This window comes from Amblyraja radiata, chromosome 2 (genome assembly GCF_010909765.2).
Source record: "Amblyraja radiata isolate CabotCenter1 chromosome 2, sAmbRad1.1.pri, whole genome shotgun sequence".
In the NCBI taxonomy this organism is placed as follows: Eukaryota; Metazoa; Chordata; class Chondrichthyes; order Rajiformes; family Rajidae; genus Amblyraja; species Amblyraja radiata.
Window position 1 is genome coordinate 46,095,934 of NC_045957.1, and position 10,954 is coordinate 46,106,887.

General features: G+C 41.6%; 1 pseudogene; it reads left to right on the forward strand.

Annotated features, from left to right (window-relative positions):
- Positions 1 to 9,243: 9,243 nt before the first annotated feature.
- LOC116970605 lies at positions 9,244 to 9,352 on the forward strand (annotated as a pseudogene).
- The last annotated feature ends 1,602 nt before the right edge of the window (positions 9,353 to 10,954 follow it).

Below are 10,954 nucleotides of genomic sequence, written 5' to 3' on the forward strand. Positions count from 1 at the left end.
TTCTTTGAGATATTTCAGATTTCATGCAATTCTTCATATTTGTACATCCACTAATTATTTGTGGTGTTTATCACACTCTTTCAGCCAGCAACGTCATCTTTGTCTACATCTATCCCATTTTGTCTCCTACCCCTTTTCTCTTTCTCTAAAATGTGACTTTTAAAAAAGAGATTTCTAACTTCTCTGACATAATGAGAAATCATCAAGATGACATGTTAGTTCCATCCCTACAGATGCTGCCTGGTCTGTTGAGTACAAGCAGCATTTTCTGCTTCATTTTAAGTTATACCCAATACTTCTGACCTCGCTGTTCTATCATAAAAACAAACCCAGTAACATCAAGTGACTCATAGGGCTATCCAAATTTGTTAGTTATCTGTCTGCTTTAGTATATTTTTCAATAATGTAAATTAATAGCTTATTTTTGAATTAGTCTTGATTTTTTCTTTACCTTTCTATATTTCATTTTGATAGCCTGCTTCACAATTTATATATTCATTTTATTTCTGCTTAGTTTAATTTTCACCCTAATTTCTTTAATTTTTTTTAAAGCATCCTCTTTGGTTAATTCATTTCTGTTTTATAGATGAAAATATTTCTCCTGCACTCTGCAGGAGAATTTTGTTTTTACTTTTCAGTAAATGATCCAGGATTACATTTCCTGGTTTTATTTACTGTCTTTTAAAAATAGTTGTTTTCTTCTATTTATTAATTTGATATTTATCTTATGTATTTGCTAAACGTTATCTTAAACATTGTGTTAAAATTGGTGAAAAAGTAGAAACAAGGAACTGCAGATGCTGGTTTTGCACAAAAGGACACAAAGTGCTGGTGTAACTCTGTGGGGCCAGCAATCATTTCTAGATCCAGCAAACATTTCTTTGTTGCTTGACTTTTAACACTGCAGAGAAGAGTTCAACAATAAAATCTTCCACAATAGCTTTATTCCCTTTTTCTCTTTCACTGCCTCTCTGTGCTTGTTTATCTTAGTGGTGGCTAAAATTGCAATTGATTATTATTCTAAGTCATTTACTAATTACATAAACTGTCAAATATGATTCTTTATTTCCACAGCTAGGAAATTTGTACTCAAATCGAATCTTTATCTTTTATTTAATTCCATCTGGATTCTTTTTCTACCTTTCTATTAATTATGTCTCATTTTTATTCCCTCCTTTAAGCATCCCAAATGATTATTGCTCTGTAATGAATTAAGAACCTTAATTAAAAACACGCCTATCACCATGCCAATTAGCACATGGTGCAGGTAATAATCCTGTGAAGTTCTAATTTATAATTAAACTTCCAACTTTTGATATTCCCTAGGTAGAACCTTCTCCATTCCTTGTGTGATTAATACTAATGTATTGTGCGTGAATGGGATCTCCCCAATATTGCTTATTCACTACCATGATTAATAGTTCTAATAATTGCGATTTCAGTTGCCCAGCAATCCAACCTAGGTCTCAGACACGAAATGCGCATTATTGTACTATCAACATGGTAAATTTTGTCTCTAAAATTAATTCAGCTGATTTCAATTCAAATGGGAATACATTTCTTGGCTGGAAGTGATGTAAAAAAATCCTCTATGTATATGTTTGAAGGACTAATTAACCATTATTTTTTATCCATCTACAGAGCCAGGTGACTGTAAACAAGGTGAATGGAGGTTGGATGCATCGAGAACCAGAGAGCACTTGGCTATGATCTAATAAGTGACAATTATTATCAAAGACAGGAATCAACTAATAGGAAACCCTAATTATTTTTCACCATCATTCAGAGGTACAATGACTGCTGTGATGCTCAATCGCAAAATCCTGCATATCACCATTAACTAGAAACCTATCTGGACTATGAACAGGGCAGCATGGTGGCGCAGCGTAGAGGTTTTGCCTTACAGCGTCAGAGACCCGGGTTTGAACCTGACTACGGGTGTTGCCTGTACAGAGTTTGCACGTTCTCCCCATGACATGCATGGGTTTTCCCTGGATGCTTTGGTTTCCTCCCACTTTCCAAAGACGTACAGGTTTGTAGGTTAATTGGCTTGGTAAAATTGTAAGTTGTCCCTAGAGTGTGTAGGATAGTGTTAGGGCTTTAAACATAGCGCTATGGGCTTTAAACATAGCACTATGGCCACAGCGCTATGGGGTCCCAGACTGTTCGGGCAAAATTCTCATATAACAATTATTGCATGGATCCTTCTAAATAACACAGCATTACACTTTGGATATATGTCACCAATTCTTTATTGTTGCTTGTTTGTTATCCTAAAAACCTTTTCTAACACTGCTGTTATCCTAGACACTAGAGGGTTTCAAGATAACAGTACATTTTAATCTGTTTTTCTCAATGAAGCCTCCACCCTGTGAATGAATAAATAAACAAAAAGTTTAGTTGTGAGAGAGAGGGAAATATGGTGGTGTGTTTTTAAAGGTGGGAGGTGATGTGTTTGCAATGGGAATGATGGGACTGCTCCGAGAACTGACAAAAAGTCAATGCGATGAATGACCTTTTGCTATGTCATAAAAAAGGAACATAAGTTGATACACCATTTAGATGTATCAAAAACCTAAAGCAATCTATAGTAGAAACAAAAAACTACAGATGCTAGTTTACACAAAAGGATACAAAATGCTAGGTCAAGTGTTTTGGGTCAGGACACCTCTTCAAAATGATTCCAATTAATCCAAAGAAAGGTCCCGACCAAAAATGTCACCTATCCATTCTCTCCAGAGATGCTACCTGACCCACTTAGTTACTCCAGCAATTTGTGTCCTTTTTTTCAAAGCAATCTATGTTTTGTTCTTACTTGTGTAGGAAAGTACTGCAGATGCTGGTTTAAATCAAAGGTAGACACAAAATGCTGGAGTAACTCAGCGGGACAGGCAGCATCTCTGGAGAGAAGGAATTCCTTCTCTGCTGCCTGTCTCGCTGAGTTACTCCAGCATTTTGTGTCTACCTTTTGTTCTTTCTTGTTCAGTTTAGACCTCTATAAGAAATAAGGTTGTACATATCAATCTCTTCCATTATATCTAATCCCTTTGTGTTTGTACCGTAAGCCTTTGATAGTTTTAAATTAAGTAAGGGTCTTTGGATAACAATATTTTCACACTAGTTCAATTTTTAAAAATTTGAAACTAGTAGAAAACTTTTGGGAAGCAACTTTTATGTTTTTTTCACAGCTAGTTTGTGCATGCCCTGACTTCTTGGCTTCACAATGCATTCCTCATTTGAAGCAATCACTTGAAGACATTGTCACACTTTGACAAGGATGAGGAAGACATGCCGTAAATTGTTGTTTATGGACAAGGCTCCAGCTGCCCCAAGCTACCACTGTCAAAAAGAATAGTGAGAACAAGTTTTCCACACACTTCCTTATGCAGATGTTGATTCCCCATGGAAGTCAATTTAGCTACCTGCTGTATTTATGTTGGAGTTTGCCAGAGCTCTCAACTGTGTGCCTGGAGGGGAGTCTCATTATTGCTCAAATAGTATTTTTATTTAGAATGTTTGTCAGTAGGAATTACACTGTTAAACCCAGAGGACATAAAAAGAATGAGCAAAGCAACCAACAGATCCTATGGCTGTTGTCAGTGGATATTCATTTTTTTCCTATTGGTGTGCACAAAGACCTTATTAAAGACCAGCGTGACTTTAGAGAGCTCGGAAACATGCTGAAAAGCAGGACCTCCAGGGTTGTTATCTCCGGTTTGCTTCCAGTTCCTCGTGCTGGCGAGAGCAGGAACAGGGAGATACGGGACCTGAACGTGTGGCTGAGGAACTGGTGCACGGGGCAGGGATTTAGATTTTTAGATCACTGGGATCTGTTTTGGGGTAATGGGGAACTGTACAAAAGGGACGGATTGCATCTTAACAGGTGTGGGACCAGCATTCTGGCAGGCAGGTTTGCCACTGCTACACGGGTGGTTTTAAACTGAATAAGGGGGGTGGGGTGTCGAATGGGCTAGTGGAGGATGGAGTTAAAGGGAAAGGGTTTCTTAAATGTGTGAGCGTAGAGACAGAGGGGTGTAAAATGAGGGTAGAAGCAATAGGTAGCAAGGTGAAAAGTAAAAGTGGCAGGCCGGAAAATCCAGGGCAAAAATCAAAAAGGGCCACTTTTCAACAAAATTGTATAAGGGGTAAGAGTGTTGTAAAAACAAGCCTGAAGGCTTTGTGTCTCAATGCAAGGAGCATTCGTAATAAGGTGGATGAGTTGAATGTGCAGATAGCTATTAATGACTATGATATAGTTGGGATCACGGAGACATGGCTCCAGGGTGACCAAGGCTGGGAGCTGAACATCCAGGGATATTCAATATTCAGGAGGGATAGAGAGAAAGGAAAAGGAGGTGGGGTAGCGTTGCTGATTAGAGAGGAGATTAACGCAATGGAAAGGAAGGACATTAGTTTGCAGGATGTGGAATCGGTATGGGTAGAGCTGCGAAACACTAAGGGGCAGAAAACGCTGGTGGGTGTTGTGTACGGGCCACCTAACAGTAGTAGTGAAATTGGAGATGGTATCAAACAGGAAATTAGAAATGCGTGCGACAAAGGCAAAACCGTTAGAATGGGTGACTTCAATCTACATATAGATTGGGTGAATCAAATTGGCAGGGGTGCTGAGGAAGAGGATTTCTTGGAATGTATGCGGGATAGTTATCTAAATCAACATGTAGAGGAACCAACGAGAGAGCAGGCTATTTTAGACTGGGTATTGAGTAATGAGGAAGGGTTAGTTAGCAGTCTTGTTGTACGTGCCCCCTTGGGCAAGAGTGACCATAATATGGTTGAGTTCTTCATTAGGATGGAGAGTGACATTGTTAATTCAGAAACAATGGTTCTGAACTTAAAGAAAGGTAACTTTGAGGGTATGAGACGTGAATTGGCCAAGATTGACTGGCAATTAATTCTAAAAGGGTTGACGGTGGATATGCAATGGAAGACATTTAAAGACTGCATGGATGAACTACAAAAATTGTTCATCCCAGTTTGGCAAAAGAATAAATCAGGGAAGGTAGTGCATCCGTGGATAACAAGGGAAATCAGGGATAGTATCAAAGCGAAGGATGATGCGTACAAATTAGCCAGAAAAAGCAGCATACCGGAGGACTGGGAGAAATTCAGAGACCAGCAGAGGAGGACAAAGGGCTTAATTAGGAAAGGAAAAATAGATTATGAAAGAAAACTGGCAGGGAACATAAAAACTGACTGCAAAAGTTTTTATAGATATGTGAAAAGAAATAGATTAGTTAAAACAAATGTAGGTCCCTTGCAGTCAGAAACAGGTGAGTTGATCATGGGGAACAAGGATATGGCGGACCAATTGAATAACTACTTTGGTTCCGTCTTCACTAAGGAAGACATAAATAATCTGCCGGAAATAGCAGGGGACCGCGGGTCAAAGGAGTTGGAGGAATTGAGTGAAATCCAGGTTAGCTGGGAAGTGGTGTTGGGTAAATTAAATGGATTAAAGGCCGATAAATCCCCAGGGCCAGATAGGCTGCATCCCAGAGTACTTAAGGAAGTAGCTCCAGAAATAGTGGATGCATTAGTAATAATCTTTCAAAACTCTTTAGATTCTGGAGTAGTTCCTGAGGATTGGCGGGTAGCAAACGTAACCCCACTTTTTAAGAAGGGAGGGAGAGAGAAAACGGGGAATTACAGACCAGTTAGTCTAACATCGGTAGTGGGGAAACTGCTAGAGTCAGTTATTAAAGATGGGATAGCAGCGCATTTGGGAAGTGGTGAAATCATTGGACAAAGTCAGCATGGATTTACAAAAGGTAAATCATGTCTGACGAATCTTATAGAATTTTTCGAGGATGTAACTAGTAGCGTGGATAGGGGAGAACCAGTGGATGTGGTGTATCTGGACTTCCAGAAGGCTTTCGACAAGGTCCCACATAAGAGATTAGTTTACAAACTTAAAGCACACGGCATTGGGGGTTCAGTATTGATGTGGATAGAGAACTGGCTGGCAAACAGGAAGCAAAGAGTAGGAGTAAACGGGTCCTTTTCACAATGGCAGGCAGTGACTAGTGGGGTACCGCAAGGCTCAGTGCTGGGACCCCAGCTATTTACAATATATATTAATGATCTGGATGAGGGAATTGAAGGCAATATCTCCAAGTTTGCGGATGACACTAAGCTGGGGGGCAGTGTTAGCTGTGAGGAGGATGCTAGGAGACTGCAAGGTGACTTGGATAGGCTGGGTGAGTGGGCAAATGTTTGGCAGATGCAGTATAATGTGGATAAATGTGAGGTTATCCATTTTGGTGGCAAAAACAGGAAAGCAGACTATTATCTAAATGGTGGCCGACTAGGAAAAGGGGAGATGCAGCGAGACCTGGGTGTCATGGTACACCAGTCATTGAAAGTGGGCATGCAGGTGCAGCAGGCAGTGAAGAAAGCGAATGGTATGTTAGCTTTCATAGCAAAAGGATTTGAGTATAGGAGCAGGGAGGTTCTACTGCAGTTGTACAGGGTCTTGGTGAGACCACACCTGGAGTATTGCGTACAGTTTTGGTCTCCAAATCTGAGGAAGGACATTATTGCCATACAGGGAGTGCAGAGAAGGTTCACCAGACTGATTCCTGGGATGTCAGGACTGTCTTATGAAGAAAGACTGGATAGACTTGGTTTATACTCTCTAGAATTTAGGAGATTGAGAGGGGATCTTATAGAAACTTACAAAATTCTTAAGGGATTGGACAGGCTAGATGCAGGAAGATTGCTCCCGATATTGGGGAAGTCCAGGACAAGGGGTCACAGCTTAAGGATAAGGGGGAAATCCTTTAAAACCGAGATGAGAAGAACTTTTTTCACACAGAGAGTGGTGAATCTCTGGAACTCCCTGCCACAGAGGGTGTATATGTGGCCCTTGTGGCTAAGGGGATCAGAGGGTATGGAGAGAAGTCAGGTACGGGATACTGAGTTGGATGATCAGCCATGATCATATTGAATGGCGGTGCAGGCTCGAAGGGCCGAATGGCCTACTCCTGCACCTAATTTCTATGTTTCTAAGTTTCTATGTTTCTAATGGAAACTGCACAGAATTGTTGAATATGCAAGATGCTACATCATCACTGGGATTGAATCTGGCAGTGAATGTTTAGTTTCATTCATTGTCATTGGGTTAAACAATGCCAATGAGTTGCATCTATGTCACACTCAAGCAATCACTTGTGCTAGGAAAGAGAAAGATGGAAATTAGAATAAGTATTGGAAATTACCCAGTCATCACAACTGTAAGCATCTTTGATTCAACTTTATGGACTTCACCAGCTTTATCTTGCATTTTACTTCGGAGTCACGTGAGTGACTACATGAAGAACCCGCCACTTCGCACGTGTGTCATTATCGCTACACGCATTGTGAACAAGTCATTACGAGGGGAGGACGTTCCTCCCAAACGGCAGGGTTGAACCTGCAACAAGTAAGGTAGGAGAACTTAGTTTCTTGACTTACCTTTTTTACAGGCAGGCTGATGAAAACTGGCTGGGGAGAGTCTGCATAACTGCAGGCAGCCAGCAACGGCCGGAGGTACCACTATCTCCCCTAAACGGGAGCCGGAGCCGACCTCAGCTCCAGCAGGACGCCGACAGCGGTGGAGCATTCTGGAGCCGTCATTCCGACGGCTCGGACAACAGCCCCACGGACCTATACTACATGGGTCCGAGGGGCTGGAAGGTGCTGGGGTTTTTCCACAGCACTAAAAATAGCGGCAAGCGGTCAGTGCCCGAGAGCACTGAGTATGCGTTGGAGCCGCTGGGCTTGGGTCGCGAGCGGCCAGTTCCCCGAGAGGACTGGACCGCGTTGGAGCACCGCAGGCACAAGGAGCAGGAGCGGCACAGTGCGGGAAGCACTGCACCGCGTTAAAACTGCCATACCTGCGGTTTGCGAGCGGCCAGCTCCCCGAGGGACTGAACCGCGTTGGAGCACCGCAGGCCAACGGGGATACCGGCGGCACAGTGGCCGTGTACACTGCACCGCATTGGCACCGCGGGGCCTGCACCTGCGAAGACATACCGTTTTGCAGCGATGCAGTTCCAAGAAGAAATCCTCCAGTGGGTAAGTCCCATAGCAGCACCTTATACAGGGCTGTATTTCACTTCTACTATTACAGGGAGGTGTTTGAGGAAAAGACAGACTCAGGGAGAAGGAAGCAGCACCTTTTCTATAGGGCTATAATCATGCTTCTCTCTCCCCAGTAGACTCTTCTGTCAGAAGAGTGCTGGGGTCAAGTCTAGGGCAAACCCTGGACAGGTAAACAGATGTAAGAGCTGTAACAATGAGGTGATGCCTTTTCTAAGTCACAAAGTACATAGAGTGCATTATTGGTCCTTTCCTGATAGAAATACAGGAATACTTGTCCAAAAATTTACTGACAAATTCCATTCCCATCTGGGAAGTCACACGGAAATGTCTGTCTATGTTTCAGGGGGAACAACAGTACAGCTGTGAGTAAAGCTAACTGGGAAAGATCTACAAACCAGGTTAGAAGCCAGCATAGACCATATGTTTTCTATCTACTGCAGGGGCAAACATTAGCTGACACCATAGCTGTCACTTGCCTCCGGGGATTGTAAATCCCTGAATGTACTAAACTAATCAATTTATGCATCTGGTTACATCCAACCGGGATTGACGCGGGCCTGTGTAAACCCGAAACCTCCTAGCAAAATCTTTTTATTTGGGGGTGACCTATCTAGAAGGTCAAGGAGTTGGACAATGAAGCCAAACTGGAGCTCATCTAAACATCCAAACATCATCCTCAAAGGTATCGCCCCTATGCTGGAAGATGTGTACACTCACAACACATGGCCTCGGGGATCCAGAAGAAAACAGTAAAACCAGAAGGAAGCAAGGAGGTTGGTGCGAGAAGACATCGAATAAATAACTTTTTGACACTCATATCTTAAACAGTATCCGGGGATACACAATAGAATTTTACAACACATAATCTTCTAGTCCAGCTGATATATCGAGAGAGGAATTTGGAGGAGAACACCAAGTTGGGCTATAGTATTTGCTGATGTTTCTACACGATATGGAACACCAGATGCCGATCTACTCGTATCCAGACATAATCACCAATTACCAAATATGTCATAAGGGATACAGACACTGGACATCAGCAACAGATGGGGTTTTAGCTGCAATGGCAAGGGAAGAATTATTATCTACGCATTCCCTTCCTAACAAAATAGGATATGGCGCTTGACGCATCAATCATAGATCAGATCTCGGCTTTTTGGCTAAGATCATGTATAATATCTGTTCTTATCAGTTTAAATGTCTGATATGTCCCTTATCTAGGGACCATATATCATAAAATTAAATAAATAAATAAATAAATAGATGGGAAAGTGAAAAATAAATAAAACGATATATTCGTTTTAAGAACAGAAACCTTTTCTATTGATAAGTATATTCGTTTTAAGAACGAAAATGGCAAGCATTGATTCAAAGGATGCTTACAATTTCAGTACCCATAACAGGTGACCACGGATGTTATTTTTATCTAATTGGATGGCTCAGCTCTAGCAGTATAGAGCACATTAATACCTAATGTGTTTACATCAGCACCTAGGTTATTTACAAAATATGACAACCAGCCACACAATGGTAATGGCTTCTTTGGATGACATACTAATTGTGTGGAAACTTAGGACGGGCTGAACAAACGGTAACAGCCACTTAACAATTATTTGGAAACTAGGATCATTATCCATCCAATTAAATCAAAATTAAAGCCTTCAAACTAAAGGGATTATTTGGGGTTCACCATTAACTCAGTTCCTCATGTCAGTAACTTTGCCAACAGAGGTTACAACCTTAATAGAGGCATACAGCAAAATCATTGACATGAGGATAAACCATCCATCAGACTGGTAGCAAGAATATTGGCAACATATGGTTTCCAGCCACATAATTCAGACCCTTACATTATAAAGATTTACAGAGGGCCAAAATATGAGCTCTTAAAATTAATGGTGATCATTTCAATAGAATGATGAAGCCATACAGAAGCCATATTGGAACTAAATGGTGGAAAGATAACATTGGGCATTGCTCCAATCCTGTCATTGTCAGCAACCAGTCTATGGTCCTACATATGGATACTATGCACTAGGACGGTGTGTTACCAATTCCATCTCCAGCTGTGGAGGAAGATGGAATACACAGCAAGCATCATTATTACTAACACTGGGCATAACTACCTGGAAATGTTGGGTGTTTTTTCATGGCCTAAAGTCATGTTGCTCTGGAATATATTAAACAGGTTATTAGATTATAAATTAACAACACTACTGTGGTAGCACATATCAACCACATGGGTGAAAGGGAATCTACATCATGTAACAATCTGGCCAACACAATTTGGCAACCTCATCAGGGGGGGGGGGGGGGGTACTAAGGGAAATACTACGAGACTCTGCGTCTGGTGTTTTTAACAGTACCCGACTGACCTACCCAACCATGGTTCTAGGTGGTATTAGGGAATTAGATTAGAACCATGCAGCACCATCCAAAACAGACGGCCAAAGCAATGGACATGACCACAGCGGGCCACAGACAATCAACCTAAAGACAATGTCTAAAATACATAAACTAATGGGAGATGTGTTGCAACCATAATACATCATCCAGCCTGTTTGGAAGCTTTGTTAACCTACAGGGGCTTAGTATTAGTGACATCAACTGTGCCAGAAGTGGCCCATCTACTTACCTATGGCAAGAGAACGGAACAACAGCTTATGAGGGACACTTTTTTATGGGAATTCCCCAAAGACCAGGTATTCCCAAATATGGGACATCAGCATCGTCTTAACGTTGTTAAAGAACTGGGCTCCAGCCACAGCGCTGTCATTACAGTTTTTGACATTTTACAAAACTGTCATGCTGATGGCTTAGGTCACGGCACTAAGGACTCAGTCCCTACCAA